The 19186-nt window shown below is 35.6% G+C and overlaps 1 long non-coding RNA gene across 1 annotated transcript in view; it reads right to left on the reverse strand.

Moving 5' to 3' along the window:
* Window positions 1–4675: 4675 nt before the first annotated feature.
* The window catches only part of LOC125095916 (uncharacterized), a 71828-nt gene continuing 57317 nt past the window's right edge, over window positions 4676–19186 (reverse strand). Inside the window, exon 3 of the long non-coding RNA XR_007126002.1 lies at window positions 4676–4777. This is a non-coding gene — a long non-coding RNA (uncharacterized LOC125095916). The remainder of the gene's footprint in view (window positions 4778–19186) is intronic.

Consider the following 19186-nt stretch of genomic DNA (forward strand, 5'->3'; position numbering starts at 1 on the left):
CTCTCCTTGGTATTGAAACTGTACTCCTTGGTAGGTGAACTTGGTCCTGGCTGGGTTTCTTGTTGATCTTCTGGGGGAGGGGCCTATTGTAGTGATTCTCAAGTGTCTTTGCCCCAGGCAGGGTTGCACTGCCCTTACCTGGGGCCGGTCTAAGTAATCTGCTCAGGTTTGCTTTCTGGAGCTTTTGTTCCCTGAGCGCTTTCCATAGAGTTCCGGAGGGCGTGAATGAAGATGGCGGCCTCCAGGTCTCCGGCCCGGAGGAGCCGAGAGCCCAGGGCCCCACTCCTCAGTGCACCCTCAGAGAACAGCGCCCAATTACTCCCGTCACCCTGGCTTCTGGCCATGCTCCGAGCTGACCGAGCCTGCGACCGGTTCAAGGTAACCCCGAGATTAGAACTCACTCATTGGCTCTGTCTCTGTAGCTGACTTCCCCATTCTAATACCTGTAAACTCTGCGACACTCTGACACCCCCGATCCTTCTGTGACCCTGCGGGACCTGAGGACTTGGTGACCCTGCGTGGGCTTCACCCCAGTTAAGCCTCTGGAGCGATGTTCCTCAGCGGAACAGACTTTTAAAAGTCCTGATGTTGTGCTCCGTTTCTCCGCTGCTTGCCGGGAGCTGGCCTGTACCCCCGTGGTCTCTCTTCCCATCGCCCTGGAATCACTTCTCCGCCAGTCCTACCTTTCAGAAAGTGGTTGATTTTCTGTTTCTAGAGTTGCTGTTCTTCTTCTCTTCGATCCCATTGGATTTGTAGGTGTTTGCAATCTTTAGATAAGCAATCTTTAGATAAGCTATCTAGCTGATCTCCCACTACCTGAAGTAGTCTCAGCCTGCTACTTCTCCGCCATCTTGACTCCTCCTCCCTAATATAACTGTTTTAACGCCTTTACCAATATAGATGCCTCATTTGTTTTTCTTGTCTTATTGCTGTGGCTAGGATTTATAGTGCTCTGTTGAAAAAAAAGATTTCAAGAGTAGACCTCATCATCTTATTCCTGACTTGAGAAGGAAAGCTCTCAGGTTTTTACCATTGTGTAAGATGTTAGCTGTGGGTTTTTTATAAATGGCATTTAACATATTGAGGTATGTTTCCCACTAACTCCACTTTGTTGAATTTTTATCCTGAGTATGTTAAATCTTGTCAAATGCTTTTTCTGTGTCTATTGAGATGATCATGGTTTTTATTGTTGATGTGATCTAGGACATTGATTTGAATATTAAACCACCCTTGCATCCTGGAATAAATCCCACATGATTATAGTGAAATGATCTTAAATATATTATGTGTGGTTTGCTACTATTTTGTTGAGGATTTTTGCATCTTCATTGGGGATACTGGCCTACAGTTGTTTTTGTTTTGTTTTGTTTTGCTTTGTTTTGTTTGTGGTGTCTTTAGTTTTGGTATCAGGGCAATGCTGGCCTTGTAGAATGTATTGGGAAGCTTTCCTTCCTATTGTACTTTCTGGAATAGTTTGAGGTGAATAAGTATTACCTCTTAAATATCTGGTAGAATTCATCTGTGAATCCATGTGGTCCTGGACTATTATTTTTTTTTTTCTATTACTGTTTCAATTCTGTTACTTGTAACTGGTATGTTTGATTTTTCTGTTCCTAGTTGAGTTTTGTAGGATTATATATTTTTAGGAATTTACCCATTTCTTCTGGGTTGTCCAGTTTGTTGGCATATAATTGTTCTTAATATTCTCTCATCCTTTTGTATTTCTGTGTGGTATCAGTTGTTCTTCTCATTTCTGATCTTAATTATTTGGGTCCTTTCTTGATGAGTCTGGCTAAGAGTTGGTCAATTTTATTTTTCCTTTCAAAGAACCAGCTCTTGATTTCCTTTTTTCCTTTTATGTGGTTTATTTCTGTTCTGATCATTTATTTCTTTTTTTCTACTAACCTTGGATTTTGTTCTTTTTCTAGTTCAGTTCCTGTTAGGTATAAGGTTGCTTATTTCAACTTTACCTTTTTCTTGAGGCAGGCCTGTATTGCTACATATTTCCCTCTTAGAAGTGTTTTTGCTGTGTCCCAGAATTTTTTGGTGGAACTTTGTGTTTTTTATTTTCATGTGTCTCCATGTATTTTATTTCTTCTTTGATTGCTTGGCTGACCCATTGAGTGTTAAGTATCATGTTGTCAAATCTCCATATGTTGGTGTTTTCTTTTTAGTTTATTTTTCTTGTACTTATTTCTAGTTTCATACCATTGTGATAAAGAAAGATGCATGATATGATTTCTGTCTTCTTAAATTTATTAAGACCTATTTTATGGTCTAATATGTGACCTCTTTTGGAAAATGTTCCATGTGTACTTGAAAAGAATGTGTATTTTATATTTTGGATAGAACATTCCATGCATATCTGTTACGTCCATCTGGTTCAAGATGTCATTCAAAGACATTGTTACCTTACTAATTTTTCTTTCTGGGTGATCTGTTCATTGTTATAAGTAGGGTGTTAAATTCCCCTACTATTGTATTACTATCAATTACTTCCTCTATGTCTGTTGATACTTGATTTATGTATTTAGGTGCTCCAGTGTTCGTTGTATAGTTACTGATGATTGTTATATCTTCCTTTGGACTTATCCCTTTATCATTATATAATTGTCCTTCTTTGTCTCTTTTACAGTCTTTTTTTTTTTTTAAGCCTATCTTGTCTGATGACTGCCTTTTTTTTTTTTTCCACTTCCATTTGCATGGTGAATATTTTTCCACCCTTTTACTTTCAGTCTGTATGTGTCTTTAGGTCTGAGGTAAGTCTCTTATAGGCAGCGTATAGATGGGTCTTGGTTTTTGTTGCTATTATTGTTTTTATCAATTCTGCCACCCTGTGCCTTTTGATGGAGCCTTTAGACCAGCCCTCCTCTTTGCCAAGTTTTATTTCCAAGAAACCATGTTCATTCTGTACTCCATCATTTTTAACACATAACTTTGAACTCAATATATTTGTATCAACTGACAAAGGCGAATAACCATGTTCTATCTCATCTGGAACTTTTTGATGGGCTAGTTCCTTTTTTATCTTCTTGCCTTTCTTCCCTTCCTTTTTCCCTATTTTCATGCATCCTTTTCCCGCCCTTTGGTTGGTCTAGTTGCCAAGATTGCTTTATTTTATATTTTGCTCCTTTTTTTGAAGTTTCTATCCACACATGCTATTTACTGTGATTTATTGTAGTTAACTTTTAGACTTTCTCCAGAAGTCTATTTTTTTTTCTTTTCACCATGAACTATAGTGAGAAAAGAATACTTTGTATTATTTCCATTTTTGTACAGCCTGAGGAAATGGCAAAGAAATGGATAAAACTCAGCTGAGGTGATATGTATTCCAGTTGGAATAGCTCAGATTGGTTTCCCCTCCTGAGATGTAGGAAGTAATAACATTTATTCTTCCCAGCTCTGGCTATGGTAAGTTGGTTACAACATTCCAATGGGAACAGACCAGAGAGATGGGTTTTCCAAGATTCATTGTACTTAATCAAGTTGTGTGAGGGCGGGAGTCATTACTCCCTTAGCAGCCCGCCTTCAACTCTAGATCATATTTTGTCTTCATTTTATAGCCATCAAGCCCTTCCATCTTTCCAAGATCAATTACCTACTTTATTTTTTTTTATTTCTTATCATAGGGATTCTCAGTATTTCCAGTATTTTACTTTCCAGAATTTCCAAAGTGTTCTCAAGCATTAAAGTTTTTCAGTTCCTCTAGAACCATGAAAGCTGGGGTGAACATCCATTGTCATATGTCACATGAAGCAAAATATGTCAGTGATATTCCTAGATGATAAATAGGTCACAAATAATAGGTTCCTGATAGATTAAAAAAAAAGCCACTTTAAGAATGGATGTGTCCCCTCTCCCCACTTCCCTAATACAGGAGAAGTGATTCCTAAATCATATACCTTCTAGTTGGGCTTTTTAGTTACGTTTGTGCAAAGCCATCCAGAACACTATGCCTTCCCTAATGAGAAAGATTGCCTTAGACAAATTAGATTGAGCCCTGTGTTAAAGGAGTGTTTCTACCTTAAAACTCTCCCTTTGGCAAGTAAATAGTATGTAAGGATAAGGTATTTATAGGCAAATTAGATTTATTAATGAAAAATGGAAACAGCTTTAATATTTCCCAAAAGATAATTATGTGGACAGTGGTTGTTCTCAATCATGTGAGATCATGAAAACTTAAAGTATTTAAATACTTTAAATGACAGTAAAAACTGATAAAATGTTATAACTAAGCTGTCAGCTCTACAAGGTCAAATACAGTGTCTATGCTGTTCACCATTTTATCCTCATGTCTATTATAGTGTCTGACAGTATAAATGGACTAAAAAAGGAATAAAATGAAGAATGAATCTGACTATTCTCCTGCAAGAAAGGGGGAGGAAGTGAAAGATGCTATAGTGTAATCAATTCTGAGATGCCACTTATGAATAGACTCACATCTAAAGTATACTACAGACCTGATACTACAGACTTTTTTTCCCCTCCCAAAGGAACTTGAAGTTTTTGAGTCTTCTAATGAATTCAGACCATTTAAAAGTCTCAAAAGAAATCTACATCACATTGAAATTCTACCAAGTTCTAAGAAGCCGCATTTTTCTTAGCTTAGCTCCTAATTACTATGAAATTTTGACAAGTATTTCACACATTCAAGATTTTGTGCTCTATTTTTCAGATCCTTTAATCATCTCTCCATATCAACATGTCAGTGCAGAACCAGGGAGGGATACCACAGTCAATAAGGAGTGGAACAACCCAGTGCTTCCTCCTTTCAAGCCTGGAGTAACAGACAAGATACAAAATAAAGCATAGCCACAAAGCCAGGCTGTCTTTTTCAAAGACCAACTGAAATTTAATAAAAGAGGAAAGTTTTCATTAAGCTGTAGAAACAGAAAACAAAGTTTGAGACATTGTACTTTTTAGAGAAGTCAGAAGAATAGAAATTGAAATTTTAAAAAGTTAGGGTTTTGTAACACATGGTCAGGTATCTTTAAAGTACCTACTCTGCAAAGATTCATGTAGGATTACAAAGAGGGAGAACAATATGACACTTCTCATTTTTCAGCGCTTCAAAGTTTACTCATCTGATCCTCACAGTTTTGTGAACTGTTAGGCTTACTCTCAATGAGGTAATAATTCCTAAGAGATTGTCCATTCATTTATTCACTCATTCAGCAAAGTAGTGTGGAGTCACTTGGCTAAGCACAGGATAAAATACAGAACCTGACCATGTTGTGGACAGGCAGACAAATGAACAGATAAATAAGAACAATAAAATTCTGGCTATCAGGTAGAAATTCATAGTTCAATCACAACCTCATTCTCTGCTAAAATAAATCATACCAAAAATATTCATGAGGCCTTGCTTGAAATACATACAAAAAGGTTCAACCTAAATGTTTTGAATGATGGGAGCAGATTAAAAAAGTAGAAAACATGCTATTTCACATAAAAACTTGAAATTTTTCGGCTTTTCCAGTGGTAAGCCCGTGGAGGGAGAATGAAGAACATGAACTCTGGGACTTGTATTTGCCCTGCTTTCCAGCTGTGCAAACTGGCCAAATTATTTAATTCCAGATACTTACTTTCGTTGTCCTGAAATTTGAGTAGTAATAGCACTTTTCTTATGTGTTTTGTGCGGATGACCTCAAGTTAGGATATAAAGGACTTAGAATGTTGCCTGGTTAATATGAAGTAGTTTTTTTTTTTTTTTTACTTTTTTTTTTTTTTTTAAAGATTTTATGTATTTGACAGAGACACAGCAAGGGAGGGAACACAAGCAGGGGGAGTGCGAGAAGGAGAAACAGGCTCCCCGCCCAGCAGGGAGGCCAATGCGGGGCTCCATCCTAGGACCCTGAGATTATGACCTGAGCAGAAGGTAGAGACTTAGTGACTGAGCCACCCAGGCACCCCTAAAAAGTAGTTTATAAGTGAAAGCTGTTACTCAAGATATGTCATTTCATAAATGGCAAACACAACACAGTCTGAACATATTTTTTAAAAAACTATATTTGTTTATTTTCACTTATGTATGTAAACGCACATATAAAACTATTTTGGAAGCCTATATATTCAACTATTAACAATAGTTAACATTTGAGTGAGGACTAGAGGTCTGGGGTAATTTTTTTTTTTTTTAATGAGGGATTTTTCCAGTTGTCCCAGCATCATGTATTGAAAAGACTGTTATTCCCCCATTCTATTAAATGATTTTTGGCACTGTATTTGAAAATCAATTGACCATACACAGGTGGGTGTACGGACTCTCAATTCTATTTCTTTGATCTATAGATGCTTCTGCCAGCACTACCCTGTCTTAATTACTCTAGCTTTGTAGTAAGTTTTGAAATTAGGAAGAGTGAGTCTTCCTACTTTGTTTTGTAATTTTTTTTAATTGTTTTGGCTACTCTGGGTCCCTTAGAATTCCATGTGACTGTTTGACTGTTAAAATCATGTTGACAATTCAAAAAATCAACTAGTTATCTGTCAGATTGCCTTGAATCTCTAAATCGATTTGAGGAATATTCCCATCTTAATAATATTCTAACCCTTGAATATGACGTTTCTTATTATTTAGATCTTTGATTTTTTTTCAAATATTTTGTAATATTCAACATATCTATTGTGCACTTTTATTAAATTTATATGTAAGTATTCTTTGGGATGCTACTGTAAATGGAAATTTATTTTGGATTGTTTGTTGCAAGTATATAGAAAAGCGATAGATTTTTTTTTTTTTTTTTTGGTATGTTCTTGTATCCTGGACACAAGAATGTATTTGTTAGCTCTAATAGTTTTTAAATGAATTCCTTAAGCTCATCTGTATGCAGGATTTTGACATCTGCAAATAGTTTTACTTTTTCCTTTCCAATCTGGATGCCATTTATTTCTTAATTGCCCTGGCTAGAACCTCTATTGCAATGTTTAATAGAAGTGGTAAGAGTGAACATTTTGTAGTTCCTGATCTTAGAAGAAGCTAGTCTTTCACCATTCAGAATAATGTTGGCTATCCATTTTTCAGAGATGCAGCTCATCAGATTGAGGAAGTTCGCTTATATTTCTACTTTTCTGTGTGTTTTCATCATGAAAGAGTAGACTGTCAAATTCTTATGTATTGAGATTATCATGTAGTTTTTTGTTTATGCTTTATTGATAATGGTGTATTACATCATTTTTCAGATGTTAAATCAACTTTTCATTCCTGGGACAAGTACCACTTAATCATGTTATATAATTCTTTATATGTTATAATGTAGTTTGTTAATGTTTTGTTGAGGATTTTGATGTCCATATATAAATGAGAAATTGGTTTGTAATTGGTGATTTTTTTTTTTTTTGATCTGTTAACAAGGAAATACCAGCCACACAGAGTTGGAGAGTGTTTTCTTTGGTAGACCTTGTGGCAAAAAGGGTATTTTTTTTTTTTTTAAAGGCTGGATAAATTCAGCCATGAAGCCATCTGTTCCTGGGTTTTTCTTTGTTGGCAGTTTTTTTAGTCCTAATTAAAACTGTTTGCTTACTATCAATTTCCTTAGGTTGTTTATCTTTTCTGACATTAGTTTTAGGAGTTTGTGACTTCTTAGGAGATGTATCCATTTCATTACAGTTATTTAATAACCTGCAATGCTTCAGTATTGATTTATAATCATTTGTGTTAGATCAGTCCTAATGTTCCCTTTCACTTCTGATTCTAGTAATTGGAGTCACTTTCCCACCTCCCCACCCCCCAGTTAATCCAGATGGAGGTTTGTGAATTTCGTTGACCTTTTCAAAGAAACCTGCTATTTGTTTCATCAGTTTTCTATATTTTTTTCTATTTTCTACTTCGCTAATATCTATTCTAATTTTATTTTTTGCTGTTTAGTTTAGGTTGATTTCTCTTCTTGCCAGTTGCTAAAATTGGAAGGATTAAGTTTTTAACATTATTTAAATATGAGTTCCCTCTAAGGACTGTTTTAGCTTTGTCCTGTATGGTTGATATGTTGTGTCTTCATTTTCTTTACCATCAAAGTAGTTTTCCAACATCTTTGAATTCATATGACCCACTAGTTATTTAGGAGTGTGTTTTTAAATTTCCACATATTTTTGATTGCTCCAAATTTCTCTTGTTGTTTCTAAATGTTTTATGCATACTTTACCACAAAAAAAAAAAAAGCCAAAGGAAAAGAAAAGTACTATGTTAACTGTAAGAAGAAATTAGCAATAAAAGAGTAACATGGTAAACTTAAATCCAAGCATAGCAAAAATAGAAGTGGGCAATACACTTTAAAGGACAGAGATCATCACACTGGATAAAAACAAGATCTGACTTTTTTATATTTATAAAGGAAACAGATAAATCTAGACATTCCAAATATTAGATTATTTAAAATATATTTTTATCCTTTAATTTTAATGTTTTTAGATTATGCAAATATCAAACTTAAGATAGCTAGTATGACTGCATTAATATCAAACTAGGGTTGAAGACCAGGAATAAACTGTAGAAAAAGAGAAGGCTTTGTCATAATTACAGAAAGGAAACAAATCCTGCCGAAAACATGGATGTACTTAATAAGATAATTTGAGAAAACATCAAACCAAAAGAAATAAGACTGACTAAAAGGAAAATGGGCAATTCCATAAACCTATTTGGATATTTTTTACTAATTGATTTTTTTTAAAGCAATAGATGATTAAGTATACAGAAGATATGAGTAATACCTGGGTTGTTTTAAGGTTGGATTTCCTGAGAAACAGACTCAAACTGATATTTGCATACAGAAATCTAATGAAGAATACTTTTGTAGATAACTTTAAAGATGGAAGAAGATTGAACAGAACTGAATTGCTACAGAATAAAATTAAATTAAGTGTAGTTTTGGTATAAGGATAAATATTGGAGTTCAAAAATGACCAATATATATATAGTCAATAGAGGACAAGATGCCAACGTAATAAGGAAAGGACTCTTTACAACAAATGTGATTTGACAAACTGCTTATGCAGGCAGGAAAAAAGAACACATAAAAATATAAGATAAATACATAACTGTTACATATGACAAAGGACTTTTATCTAGCATGTATAAACAACTACTACAAATCAATTATAAGAAAGTTGATCCATTTTTAAATGAGAAGTCTAGAACAGACACTTTGCAAAATAAGAATAGCTAATAAGCACATGATAGGATTTTCAACCTCATTAGTCATCAAGAAAATGCATACTGAAATCATGACCCACCATTCTGCCACACACTATAAAGAATAAAATTAATATTTACAATGTCAAACATTGAGCAGCATATGAAGCAACTAGATCTCTCAAACACTGATTTGAGTGTAACATTGTTCCATTACTTGGAAAAAGAGCTTAGTAATTTCTAAAATACCAACATAAAGACCCATAAATTTCACTCCTGTTTACCAAAGAGAAATGAAAATGTCCACAAAAAAAATTGTAAAAAAATGTTTATTTCAGCCATATTCATTACCGCCTCAAACTGGAAAATACTCCACTATCCCTCAACTGGTTAAAAAAAAAAAAAAAAGACCTTTTGGGAAAACTTATACAATCATTCTCAGCAATAACAACAAGAAATGAATCACTGATACACTCAGCAGTACAGATGGATTTTTAAAAAATGATACTGAACAAAAGGCAAACAAAATAATATACTGTACAATTTTTTTAAAGATTTTATTTATTTATCTGAGAGAGAGAGAGCACAAGCAGGCAGAGTGGCAGGCAGAGGCTGGAGAGGGAAGCAGGCTCCCTTCCGAGCAAGGAGCCCGAAGCGGGACTCGATTCCAGGACCCTGGCATCCTGACCTGAGCCGAAGGCAGCAGCTTAACTGACCGAGCCACCAGGCATCCCTACTATACAAATTTTAAAAAGATTTTGGGAGAGTGGGGGAAAGTGCCAGACTGAGCAGAGAGCTCTGCAAGAGGCTTGATTGCAGGACCCTGAGATCATGATCTGAGCTGAAGGCAGACACCCAACTGAAACACCCAGGCACCCCCGCTGTACAAATCCTAAAATGAAGTTCTAGGAAAGACAAAAGTAAGCTATGGTGATAGGGTAACAAACCCTATCAGTGGCTGTTTCTGTGCCAAGAGTAGGAAGTAACAGGGGAGGTCATTGTTTGGAAAAAGCCCAAGGGAACTTTCTGGGGTCATGGAAATATTCTGTATCTTGATTGCAGTGACAGTTACATTGGTAGATTAATTTCTTTAAACTTACTGAAATGTACACTTAAAATAGTGCATTTTATTATATGTAAAGTACCTCATTTTAAGCCAAAATTTAATACATTTCCCCTTGAAAAATAAAACTAGTTAAAAATGAAACCTCGTAAATCAAAAATCAAATCTAAGACACCAGTGATAGAGGAAGTTATGGTTTAAAAAGTACTAATCTAGTTAAATATAGGATTAAATGATTGTCATAATTATGGTATAGAATATAAATTTTGAAAATTTGATTATGAAATATTAGCATACATGATGGGGTTAGGAGTAGGGAGAGAAAGCTTAGGACATTACTTTCATCAGCTTATTTCAGGTAAATCGTTCTAATTATAAACTTTTATTCCAGATTTCAAATGTACACTTACACATGTAAAACCTCTTTTGGTCAAAATTTTTTAAATAACTTCTATACATATATAAAGGCACTGTTAATGTGAGAGGGTCCAAGGATACATTTACATTGAAATACCATGTTTAGTCATTATATATTAGGCTCAACCATTAAAGGTGTGCTTTAAAGTTAATAAAGATCTTTCCTGGACACAAAAACTGAAGATTTAAATTAAATAGTAAAGCTGGAAAAAATATCCCCAGAAAGCAGAGATACTAAGAGTAAGGTTAAAAGAGTACCATATATTTGAAGTAAGCCTGGGACTGGCAAAAACTAAAGCATTTTTGCCAAACTCAGTGACATGAGTATATATGAATATTCTAAGAGGTTTGCCATCACAACAGAATGATTTAGCTCCAAACTCCCAACCTCTGTACTCTTCTGTTAAAGTACATATTCCCTGAAAGAAGACTCTAGTGAGACCTCTTGGATCAACATCAAAAGTGGATTCATTGTCTATGGCCAGAAAGGGCTAGGGTGCTGTTAAATGGACCTGAGCAGATGGCACCTACTCCAGTGTAATTCCCACAGAAGGGAAATTAGTTGTGAGCTGGGAAGACACCCCAAAATGTGCCTACTGCATCAGATACTTAGTTTTCTTTTATTCTTCATATTTTATTCCCTATTTACAACATTTGTTTCTTTTGTTGAAATTATGTTCTTCCAAGTATCTCAGAGAAAGTCCACCTGGGTTTATCTAGTTCTTTGCAAGTCCTTTTGCTCCAGTTCTAACAGTGGTAACAGGTTTTGGTTTTTTTGTTTTGTTTTGTTTTTAAGCATTTATTAGAAGAATTCTCTAGATCAATTAAACAAAAAAACTAAAGATGACGTTCACATAATCTGTCTTATATTGTTAAATTATTAAACAGTTCTAGGCTTATCTGAAGTAACCTAGTTCAGCCCCCAAATAATTATTAAATAGGCCATGTGAAATTAAACTTTTTAAAAGTTAAATTGTAAGGCAGCTGATTAATTTTTATCAACTTATTTACCTTAAGCTTTTAATAATTTTATAACATTAAACTAATGGTCAATAACTTTAAAGATACACAGATTAGGAGTAAAGGTTTTCTTTAAAATTCATTGGTATCTCATTAATATTTCTTTGCACATATTTCTGGCTTCATGAGGAAATTAGATTTGACAATCTATGTAGTTTTCTCATGCTATCATGTATGATAATTGTGTAGTGGAAGAATCAGGTTTTAGGACTTAGACAAACGGAATTCAAATCTTAGTTCTGCTCTTTGATCAGGTATATAATTGTCTTCAATTTCCTTAGCCACTCTGAATCTCCATTTGAGTCTTAGAATAGAAAAAAGAGGCATAACATGATTTGTAACTATACAATACTGATAATGAAAACGTGATTGCTTCATAAAAGGCTACACTTACCAGTTTTTCCTACAACATATAAAAGGATGAAGAAAGAAAAGCTAACACATGGCTGAACATAATGGATATCGAATGAATCTTTGCTTAAGAAGGGAAGAAAGGAATGAGAATAGAGTTTTGTGATTCCTAGCAGCAGATATGAACAAAGGCATGGAATAGACTATCTTAAGAGCAAATGAAAAAGGAGGGAAAGCTAATAGCTTTCTATTTCTAGAAGTTGTATTCTTTGAATGTACAGACTTTGTGGTGCTTTAGAACTAAAGTGTACTTTGGTAATTTTATCTACCATCTGTGGTCATACCTTTTCCATTGTCCCCATGTCAGACATCTCAGACTAACTTCTGCCTCAGTGTCAACCCCCTAAATATCAGTGACTTCAGAAATTAGGTGACTTGAGCCAACACCATTCTGTCATGGATTAAGCAACTCATTGTCTTCATTCTGAGACACAGGATGAAGGGACAATTCCTATTTGGGACATTTTTGATGTTAAGGTAGAGGGAAAAGGGAATAATTTCAGAAGGACATGAAAGTTCCAAAAGCTTGTACTCATCAATAACCCATATCATTTCTGCTAAAATTTTATTGTTCAAAACAAGTTCCAGGTAAGACTGAAGTTGCTAAGTTGGGGTATGTTATCCTCAAATAAGAAAAGATAGAGAATATTTTGTGTAATACTCTATTAGAGGCTCCATTCTTTCTCTTAAGATTTTATTTATGTATTTGGGAGGGAGAAGAGGGAAGGAGACCAGCAGACTCTGTGCTGACCATGCAGAGCTCAATCCTACGACCCTGAGATCATGACCAAAGCCAAAATCAAGAGTCAGATGCTCAACCAACTGAGCCAACCAGGTGTTTAAAAAACAACAGCAGCAAAAAAGCAACTTATGAATTAGATAAGTACTTAAATATTGCTATAGATATAAATTTGTACTTCATTCTGATTTTAATGATAGATCCAGTATCCTATCATTATATGTCCAGTATACCTTAAACAAGAACTCCCTCAATGTCTGGCTGATGTATCAACATATATAAAGGTTTGAGTATTGGCCTTCATTATGCAATGAAAATATTATCTTTAACTGTCATGAATTGTTACATGACCAAAAGTTATGGATAACTATTGAAACCCAATTCTAAGGAGAATTTCTCAAGTCTAAAATATGAATTAGGAAAGAGCTGACTTTAGAAGGGAAGTGAAAATTAGCTTTGTCAGCTTAGTAAGATTACCATTGACATCTATTGGGTAGAAAATTAAGCAAAAAATTTAGTCACCTTGTGAGAACTATTGTTCTGATTGGCATGTGTTAAATGAAAACCCTTCCAGAACTAGCTATTAATTTCCTTTTGGCCACCCAATTATACTTGGAAGTCATCTTTTATGGCATTATTATAATGGCTATTTCACAGTAATTTCATTGAAACATGTACCAATCCCTCTGTTCATATATATTAAGCATCCCTGTGTGCTGGTTGTTGCAATATGCATGGGAAATAATATCCAACAGCTTCTAATATTAGGGTTATTCATTGTACAAGAAACAATATTAGCTGCTATGTATAATGCTGAAGGCTTGGAGACTTTACTCTTCTTGTAAACTAACTGGTTTCCTGTCAGTTTCATTGGTGCAGATAGACTACATGAGAACCCTGGTTCAGAAAATAACTGTTTCACTTACACCAGTAGCTAGAGTAGTTGCATTTATGTTTGCATTGTGTTTCCAAGTCCCAATTTCTACATGGCTAAGTGCAGAAAAACAGCACTTGCACCTGCTATGTGTTAGAGGAGAAGAACTTTGTGATTAGGACCCTAATATATCATAATATGCCTGTCCTTTGCTCCAGAGGGAAATGTTATGTTTGAGAATAAGCGTGCTTGCTCTTAACTTTGGGTGGGAACCCTATCTCTGTTTTTCAAGGCTGTTCTCCCTATAAACATCCTTACAAAGATAGCTCAAATAAAGAATAGTAACTGCCTTTTTTGAGACTTGCCAAAACATGAGAGCACCCTGGAGACTCCTCTTTCAACAGTATCTCCTCCTCATTGATGCTGTCTGAGTTCCTGGTGGATTTCTCCAGGTGTACCACTCTCTGTTGCCCACCTTTATTAATTTGAACAATTCAGGCTAGAACCAAGTTCATTAATTTCTTTCATATATTATTGAAGATGGCCATCATCAGGACTCAAAATAGCAGGAGGAGACCAATCTGCAGTATCAACAATTCCCCCGAGCTGTATTTAGCTAGCTGAATAAATTCCATAAACTACCAGGGTCTACCATAGAATCTCAGGTAATTTTCTTCTTAAATTTCTGAATTTAATCTTTTTGGTCTAAAACCTTTAATCCAGGTACAAAAAAGTGTAACCTTGATGACACAGACTTAATCTAATCCCACAAGGGGGAATGTTTTGTACAATTTGGCCATGTATCAAAACTCTAGCCATTGAGTTGTTGGTTATCTGAATGTGTTCCATAGCTAAGATAACGTTACTGATCGTGTCAGCTAAATTAGGGATAACTTTTTTTCCTTTTTTAAAATTTAAAGTCAGCCAACAGATAGTACATTACTAGTTTCAAAGGTAGAATTTAGTGATTCCTCAGTTGCATATAACACCCAGTGCTTTTCACATCACATGGCCTTCTTAAGAAGGCATTAATGCCCATCACCTAATTACCCCATCCCCCTACCCACCTCCCCTCCAGAAACCCTCAGTTTATTTCCTATAGTTAAGAGTCTCTCATGATTTTTCTGACTTCCCATTCAGTTTTCCCTCCCATCCACTATGATTCTTTGTACTCTTTGTTATGTTCCACTTATGAGTGAAAACCTGATAATTGCCTTTCTTTGACTTACTTCACTCAGCATAATACCCTTCAGTTCCATCCATATTGATGTAAATGATAAGTATTCATTCTTAATGATGGCTGAATAGTATTCCATTATATACACACCCACATAATGGCTTACCATATATGTGTGTGTGAGTTTAGACACATACACATATATATAGTATCACATCTTATGTATTCATCTGTCGATGGACCTCTCAGCTTTTTCCCAGTTTGGCTATTATGGACATTGCTGCTATGAACACTGGGTACATGTGGCCCTTTGGATCATTACATTTGTATCTTTGGGGTAAATACCCAGTAGTGCAATTGCTGGGTCACAGAGTAGCTCTATTTTTAACTTCTTGAGGAACCTTCCTATTGTTTTCCAGAGCAACTGTACCAGCTTGCATTCCCACCCACAGTGTAAAAGGGTTCTCTTTCCCCACAGCCTCACCAGCAATTGTTTCTTGTTAATTTTAGTCATTTTGACTGGTGTATGGTGGTATCTCACCGTGGTTTTAATTTGTATTTCCCTGATACCAAGGGATGTGGAGCATTTTTTCATATGTCTGTTGGCCATTTGTATGTCTTCTTTGGAGAGATGTCCATGTCTTCTGCCCATTTCTTGACTGGATTATTTGGTTTTTGGGTGTTGAGTTTGATAAGTTCTTTATAGACCTTGGATACCATCCCATTATTTGATATGTCATTTGTGAATATCTTCTCCTGTAGGTTGCCTTTCAGTTTTGTTGACTGGTTCCTTTGCTGTGCAGAAGACTTTTATCTTGAGGAAGTCACAATAGTTCACATTCACATTTGTTTCTCTTGCATTTGGAGACATCTCTAGCAAGAAGTTGCTGTGGCTGAGGTTGAAGACGTTGCTGCCTTCATTCTCTAGGATTTTGAAGGATGCCTATCTCACACTTAGGTTTTTCATCATTTTGAGTTTATGGTGTAAGGAAATGATCCAGTTTCATTTTTCTATATGTGGTTGTCCAATTTCCACAGTACCTCTTTCCACTGGATAGTCTTTCTGCTTTGTTGAAGATTGGTTGACCATAGATCTGAGGGTACATTTATGGGTTCCCTGTTGATCTATGTGTTTGTTTCTATGCCAGTTCCATACTGTCTTGAAGATTATAGCTTTGTAATAGAGCTTGAAGTCCAGCTTTGGTGTTTTTTGTTTTGTTTTTGTTTTTAATATCCCTATTAGGGTCTTTCTGGTTCCATGCAATTTTTAGTATTATTTGTTCCAGTTCTATGAAAAATGTCAATGGTATTTTGATAGGTATTGCATTGAATGCATAGATTGCTCTGGGTAGTATAGGCATTTTAACAATTTTTATTCTTCTAATCCATGAGCATACAATATTTTTCCATTTCTTTGGGTCTTCCTGAATTTCCTTCATAAGTGTTCTGTAGTTTTTAGAGTGCAGTTCCTTTACCTCTTTGGTTCAGTTTATTCCTTGGTATCTTACAGTTTGGGGTGAAATTGTAAATGGGATCAACTCCTTAATTTCTCTTTTTTCAGTCTCATTGCTAGTGTATAGAAATGCAACTGGGGGCGCCTGGGTGGCTCAGTGGGTTAAGGCCTCTGCCTTCGGCTTGGGTCATGGTCCTAGGGTTCTGGGATTGAGCCCCACATTGGGATCTCTGCTCCGCGGGGAGCCTGCTTCCTCCTCTCTCTCTGCCTGCCTCTCTGCCTACTTGTGATCTCTGTCAAATAAGTAAATAATATCTTTAAAAAAAAAAAGAAATGCAGCTGATTTCTGTGCACTGATTTTGTATCCTGCCACATTACTGAATTGCTGTATGAGTTCTAGCAATTTGAGGGTGGAGTTTTTTGGGTTTTCCACATAAAGTATCATGTCATCTGTGAACAGTGAGAGTTTGACTACTTCTTTTCCAATTTGAAAAACTTTTGTTTCTTTTTGTTGTCTGATTGCTGAGGCTAGGACTTCTAATACTATGTTGAACAAAATGGTGAGAGTAGGTCACCCCTGTCATGTTCCTGACCTTAGGGGGAAAGCTCTGTTTTTCCCCCATTGAGAATGGTAGTCCCAGTGGACTTTTCATTATGATATTGAGATATATTCCTTCTGTCCCTACACTGAGAATAGTTTTAATCAAGAAAGGATGCTGTACTTCGTCAAATGCTTCTTCTGCATCAGTTGAGAGGATCATATATTGTTTGTCTCTTCTTTTGTTAATGTGATCTATCACATTGATTGATTTGTGAATGTTGAATCACCCTTGCAGCTCAGGAATAAATCCCACTTGGTGGTGGTGAATAATCCTTTTAATGTACTGTTGGATCCTATTTGCTAGTATCTTGGTGAGGATTTTGGCATCCATGCTCATCAGGGATACTGGTCTATAATTCTTCCTGGTGGAGTTTTTGTCTTGTTTTGGGATCAAGGTATTGGTGGCCTCCTAGAGTGAGTCTAGAGGTTTTCCTTCCATGCTTATTTTTTGAAACAGTCTCAGAATATATGTTCTTTAAATGTTTGGTAGAATTCCCCTGGGAAGTCATCTGGCCCTGGGCTCTTGTTTTTTGGGAGATTTTTGATGAGTGCTTCAATTTCCTTGCTGCGTATGGGTTTCTTCAGGTTTTCTATTTCTCTTTCAATTCTGGTAATTTATAAGTCTCCAGGAATGAATCTGTTTCTTCCAGAATGCCTAATTTGTTGGTGTATAGCTGCTCATATGTTCTTAAAATTGTCAGAACTTCCTTGGTGTTGGTTGTGATCGTTCCTCTTTCATTCATGATTTTATTAATTTGGGTCCTTTCTCTTTTCTTTTTGATAAGTCTGGCCAAGGGCTTATCAATCTTATTAAATCTTTCAAAGAACCAGCTCCTAGTTTTGTTGATCTATTCTACTGTTCTTTTGGTTTCTATTTCATTGATTTCTGCTCCAAACTTTATTATTTCTCTTTTCCTGCTTGGTTTAGGCTTTATTTGCTATTTTCCAGTCCTTTAGGTATAAGGTTAGCTTGTATATTTGAGACTTTCTAATTTTTTGAGAAAAGCTTGTATTGCTATGTAATTCCCTCTTAGAACCACCTTTACTGTATCCCAAAGGTTTTGTTTTCATTTTTACTTGTTTTTGTGATTCTTTTTACTTCTTTAATTTCTTGATTGACCCATTCATTCTTTAGTAGGATGTTCTTTAACCTCTAAGTGTTTGAGTTCCTTCCAAAGTTCCTCTTGTGTTTGAGTTTGAATTTCAAAGCATTGTGGTCTAAAAATAAGCAGGGAACAGTATCAGTCTTTTGGTATTGGTTGAGACCTGATTTGTGACCCAGTATGCAATCTATTCTGGAAATGTTCCACATGCACTTGATATGAATGTATATTAATGTTGCCTTAGGATGGAATGTTCTGTGTATATCTGTGAAGTCTGTCTGGTCCAGTGTGTCATTCAAAGCCCTTGTTTCTTTGATGAGCCACCCATTGCTATGAGTGGGGTGTTGAAGTCCCCTACTATTATGTGTTATCAATGTGTTTCTATAATTTTGTTATTAATTAGTTTCTGTAAGTGACTTCTCCCAAATTAGGAGCATAAATATTTATAATTCATCTTCTTGTTGGATAGACCCTTTAAGTATTTTATAGTATCACTCTACATCCCTTACTACAGTGTTTGGTTTAAAGTCTAATTTGTCTAATATAAGGATTGCTACCCCAGTTTTCTTTTGATGTCCATTAACATGAGAAATTTTTCTCCACCCTCTCACTTTCAACTACAGGTGTCTTTGCGTCGAAAATGAGTCTCATAGACAGCGTATCAATGGATCTTGCTTTTTTATCCAATCTGATACCCTGTGTCTTTTTTTTTCTTTTTTTTAAATAAACATATAATGTATTATTAGCCCCAGGGGTACAGGTCTGTGAGTCACCAGGTTTACACACTTTATAGCACTCACCATAGCACATACCCTCCCCAATGTCCATAACCCCACCACCCTCTTCCTGTGTCTTTTCATTGGAACATTTAGCCCATTTACATTCAAAGTAACTATTGGAAGTGATGAATTTAGTGCCATTGTATTATCTGTTAAGTCCTTGCTTCTGTAGATTGTCTCTGTTCTTTTCTGGTCTATGTTACTTTTGGGATCTCTCTTCACTTACAGGATCCCCTTTAATATCTCTTGCAGTATAGTGATCATAAATTCCTTTAGTTTCTGTCTGTCCTGGAAGCTTTTAATCTTTCCTCCATTCTGAATGGCAGCTTTCTGGATAAAGTATTCTTGGCTGCATGTTTTTCTCTTTTAGTACCTTGGATATATCATTCCAGACCTTTCTGGCCTGCCATGTCTCTGTGGATATG

This window comes from Lutra lutra, chromosome 3 (genome assembly GCF_902655055.1).
Source record: "Lutra lutra chromosome 3, mLutLut1.2, whole genome shotgun sequence".
Taxonomy (NCBI): Eukaryota; Metazoa; Chordata; class Mammalia; order Carnivora; family Mustelidae; genus Lutra; species Lutra lutra.